Consider the following 5,032-nt stretch of genomic DNA (forward strand, 5'->3'; position numbering starts at 1 on the left):
CCCCCTTCTAGGTGTTCCTAGACCACTGATACCTAACATTGTTTGTGTGACTTGGTTGAGGGGACATTGTGGGTGGAGATTGATTTTTCAGGAATAGGGTAGCACCCTTGAGCCGACAGAACTCTTCGTAGTAACTACAGCGACCTCTAATACCCCCTTGAAGGTATCGCGCTCAGGATAGTGTTGCGGTTATCTTCGCCGACCGGTGTGTATTCTAGTGCTATTGAGTGCGCGATAGTTATATTGCTTTTGGTTACTAATGGTTGGAACGATGTTGTATTCGTCCTATTCGCTTCGTAAGAACAACAAATGGCTGGTCGGGCTCGATCAGTCGGTACCATTGCTATTGATGAATTGTTAGGGGCCTAGTTAGGAGACGTTTTCTCCATGCACTCATCCATAGAATAATTGGTCTTATCAGATTAAAGAGTTTATTCATCATGACGTCATGCTCATACGTATGGTTAAATTGACAATTAATACATGTATGATCTGTTTTATGTTATGACCTTATTAATTGTTGATCGTTTATCTTATAGAGAGATATTTACTCTCCAATCTCACACTACAGGTAGTGATGGACACTGGTGCCTCTTTTGTGGTTCCTCCCTATCGAGTAGAGATCACACCTCTCCCATCGGGGGAGGTTGAGGTGGACTGGTTTAGGGTGGTGTTTAGGGGAGAGATAGAAATCAGGTGTTCATACTTAGATAGGAATAGAGTGATACTCCCTCATCGCTCTACCGTTCCAACAATTTATATCATGCACATACCAGACAATTACGAGTTACGACGCATACCTCCTCTTGCTACTGCTAGGTATATTCCTTTTCCTAATGCTCCTCTTGACTTATCTTCTAGATCCTATCATGCCCATACAAGTAGGGTTGCGCCATTTCGGTGTACACACAGAGCCTCGGTGAGACGTTCTGCTGGTGGACCACCTATGACCCCGGCTAGTCATAGTGAGACAACTCGGGGAGTTCAGACTTATCGATGTATTCAATGTCTCTCTTTATAGGAGAGATATACGGATTCACCCGCCATTGTCGTGAGACAGAATCTGGGGTTTACTCCCCGATCATCTTCTCACAGGATACGTGAGAGGATTCAGGATGACGGGGCTGATATTCGTGGCTCGGTAAGGAGGTCCGGTATATCTCCTTCTCCATCATACTTTGCCACGCCAGCCGAACCTATGGTCAGAGATGATGTTATATATATTTTCCCGTGATGATGAGGATCTAGAGGAAGACCCTGAGGAAGGTAGTTTTAAGGGACAGTAGCATGAGGATGTTGGGTTGAGATTTTGACGGTCCGTTTGTGCATGGTATGGTCGTGTAGTTTTCTTTTGGTGCAGTGGTGAGCTCAATGTACACCCAGCCATAGGATCTTTTGCGTGTGTATAGCTATGTATATGTGTATATATATATATATTATATCCTATTAAGCTGGAGTGTATATCTGGATGACATGACTTGGATGGAGTACTCTTTCCTGAACTATGACATTCACTTTTGAACTGATGATATGTATATATACAAACATATGTTATGTTTATTACATTATGTATTGTTGTTTAGTTTATAGTTTAAGTGGTGAGTTCTGAGAGAACCATATATTCATATGTTATAAAAGAAAGAAAAAAATCTTAGACGTTATTTGTTGAATGGTTATCTCGGTGTTTATTTTAGTTGAGAGTTTTCTCCTCTTAACAAATCGTCCTGACAACAGTGTCAATTTGTTGAAAGATTAATACTCTCATTTTCGTTATGTTCCTTTTGTAAGTAAGAGAAATTGGTTTTATTCTTTGTTCGCCAGCTCGGCTTTGTTGAAATAAATTCCAACGCCAGTATACACTACAAAAAAAATAGCATATTGGCACAATAATTTTGCCACACTTACTAAAATGAGGCTAAATTGAAGTTAAGCCCATAGTTGCAACTTAGTTGGGCTTGTGGCTACATAAGGCAGCAAAGAATATGTACTAATTAGAATATTTAGATCAAAACTTTCTATTCAAAAATTATGTTCCATTTAGCCCTCATTCTCATTCTTATTCTATCTTCGTTCAACCCTCACTCTCATTCTCTCTTCGTTCAGCCATCACTCTCATTCTCTCTTCGTTCAGCCCTCACTCTCATTCTCTCTTCGTTCAGCTTTTTTATTTTGGTAATGGCGCCATCGCTCTGTCACATTTCGTTGACAAATAACTGGTAGATCCCAAACCCTAACTTTTCGATTTGTCCAATTTTTTTTAAAATTTTCTCCAGTTTAATCTTGTTTGTTGTTGGTTTGGGTTTTCAATGACTCATTCATGAGTAGAAAGTGGTTTATAGAGATTCGGATATGGTGTAGAAGCAATCTTGGTCTTATGTGATTCCGAAAATGAACTACTCAGACATGTAGAAGCAAATCCAGCATATGGTTCGGTATATTTGTCAAGAAGTCGAGGAGAAAGTCGGTGGGATCTCTGATTTCATCGAAGAAGTAACTAGACAACTATGTATTTCACAATTTGGTTACCCTTTCACTTTAGATCCTTCATATCTATACTAATAAGTGAGATTGGGGGTTTAGTTTTTTCGGTGTAATTAGTGAAATATTATTTCACTTTGAAAAGATGGTGTTAATTGAGATATTTTAAGTTTCATAGCACAATTGTTTGTCTTAGTGAGTACTCAATGCAATTGCATGCTTTCAGGATAAAATTTCTCCAGGCTCAAGATGAAAGATGAGAGATAAGTTGAGTTTGCTTCTATGTTAGCAAGAAATTTCTGCAATTTAGTATTTGCATATAATCTTTAGTTGGCAAAATTTTCCTAGTGTTCTGCATTTTTTATTTATCAAAATGTGATATAACATGGTTGGAGCAGCAATAATGTCTTCCAAATGTTACTTCATAAGAAGCTTTCATTACTACTGATTTCACTTCTTATATTTTTTGAAAATGCGCTTATGCTTAGTCATTTTAAATTTAGTGGGTAAGACTTTTGTAGGATTATGCTAGATCTTTGGCCTAAATGTCCTTCACCCCCTTGAATTTTGTTTTCTTATCCTTTTACCTAATTAATATCTTTCATTGGTTTTCTTTTCCATATACCTTTTTGTGTTTCTCATTCTCTGTATATGTGCCTTAATCTTGAGTTCAATAACAATTTGCAGAGAACGCGTAGAGAATAAGATAACATATGAGAAAATAACAACTGTCTAGTATGCAATACAGACTGGGGTTGGTTCCCATAGGATAAATTTAAGTAAGTAATAGTTTTTATTTCAACAAATAACTTGATTTATGCAGCGATAGGCCAACAATTATTTGTGCAAATAAACAACTTATACAACAATTTTTAATGAATTTGAAAAAAAAGAGTTGTTAATAACATGAAAAATGATGCAACCAATGAACTTTTGAATGTGAGACATGATCACAATGTGTTTCTACACCTAATTATGATTTGGTAGTGTAGTTATTTTCTCATGTGTCTTTGTTAAGATTAATTTTCATATTCTCAATTTTAGTAGATGCACAAAGACAACTAATATTGCTTGTTTATTTATATATTATGCATTAATTCTGTATTATTTGTGATGACACTATTGCACTTATAACTAATATGTTTTAGGAGAATAATATGGATCACGATTTTGGTAGATCCATAGGATTCAGATTTATCACTTACAACTTAACTAAGGAAGCATCAAGTGCCATCCAAGCTTTGGATGGAGAGGTAAAAAATAGTATTATTATTTTGTGAATACAAATGATTTTGGTGACTGTTGCAAAATGACATGCCATCGAATTTGTTGGAATATGCATGTTGTATATGTAATGCAAGTTTTGTTTTACTTGTCTCTCAGTGCTTTCTTGCTTTATTTGTTGAGTTTGAAAAATTAAGAGTAATCTGTAGTTCTTTGTCCTTCTCAACCTTGTTTTAGCATTCTCATTTTGGATGATGCATGTGGGGACTTCTGCCTTGGTTGGGACTATTGTCTTCTTCAATCATTACACTGCATCAAACTTGTATTTTAGTTACTAATTAGAAAACCCATAGGAGATACTATTATCATGGCTGTCGTTGGTTTACTTTCGCTTGATAGGCACATAAAATTTAAAATATTTTTGTAGTATCAAGTTACGCTTGGAACCTTGAAGCTAGAATTTAGAGCACATCTCTTTCCTTTTTCTGGTGAAAGTTGTGTAACTTATTTGTGATGTATGCAGATGAAGGTGCATATGATGCTTGGTTTATTAGTGATTCCAACCAAGTTGGTTTAAACTATGTACAATATAAATCCCATTACATGCTCTGTTCTTGATAAAAGTTGTAGATTGTGTTCCATTTCATATAGTATCCAACAATATATGTGTTCCATTCTTATACAGATGCATCATTTATTCAAGACTACTTTCTTATGGATGAAAAGGTAATCATCGCCAACTTTTGTGATGTTGTTGACAACTATTCATATGATTTTTATCATTCTAAATTTTGTATACAATATATATCATTCGTTCAAGTGCATCACTATCGTTGTGTTGTTTGATAGGCAGGCTACGAGTATGAGGGTTATATGCCTAGTAGACATGTAAGAACATTGTTCGCTTACTGGATTCATTTTTAGCTTGTATATATAATAGGATCTAATATATATGTATTGAGTGTATAAGGGTTTTTACATGCATCCTGGCCTTCTATTTAAGCATGTATTCTCCCCATTGTTGTTGTTATCAATAACTTATATTTATTGACTTGTTTAATAATTTTGGTTTTGGTAGAGCTTCTTCCATCAAATCTTATTCTATCAACACTCCAATATTTGAATCCTTTGAAATTGTAAGAATGAAATGTGGTTTTGTCTTTTGGTGTTTTGGTAATTTTTAATGTTGAATATGTGTGAATGATGGGGCAATATTTAATATTTAATGTCAATTTTGCAGGTGAGGCTTGTGTTTGAAGAGTCTGAAATGAGTTATTGTTGTCAAGCTTACACATGGTGTTGTGCTAGAAGAAGATAGGTGATTTTTTTT

The 5,032-nt window shown here is 35.5% G+C and overlaps 3 long non-coding RNA genes across 4 annotated transcripts in view; 2 read left to right on the forward strand and 1 right to left on the reverse strand.

Moving 5' to 3' along the window:
- The window catches only part of LOC109331042, a 16,559-nt gene extending 12,868 nt beyond the window's left edge, over positions 1-3,691 (reverse strand). The window contains exon 1 of the long non-coding RNA XR_002105729.1: positions 3,680-3,691. This is a non-coding gene — a long non-coding RNA (uncharacterized LOC109331042). The remainder of the gene's footprint in view (positions 1-3,679) is intronic.
- Positions 1,854-5,032, forward strand: part of LOC109331043 — a 6,816-nt gene continuing 3,637 nt past the window's right edge. The window contains exon 1 of the long non-coding RNA XR_002105730.1: positions 1,854-1,925. This is a non-coding gene — a long non-coding RNA (uncharacterized LOC109331043). The remainder of the gene's footprint in view (positions 1,926-5,032) is intronic.
- On the forward strand, positions 3,174-4,434 carry LOC109331041. Of its 2 annotated transcripts, XR_002105727.1 has the most exons (4): positions 3,174-3,257; positions 3,656-3,731; positions 4,226-4,269; positions 4,388-4,428. It is a non-coding gene; the product is annotated as an uncharacterized LOC109331041 (long non-coding RNA). The 2 variants fall into 2 exon arrangements; XR_002105728.1 differs by lacking the exon at positions 3,656-3,731 and having other exon boundaries at positions 4,388-4,434.

Source organism: Lupinus angustifolius, chromosome LG17, assembly GCF_001865875.1.
Source record: "Lupinus angustifolius cultivar Tanjil chromosome LG17, LupAngTanjil_v1.0, whole genome shotgun sequence".
NCBI lineage: Eukaryota > Viridiplantae > Streptophyta > Magnoliopsida > Fabales > Fabaceae > Lupinus > Lupinus angustifolius.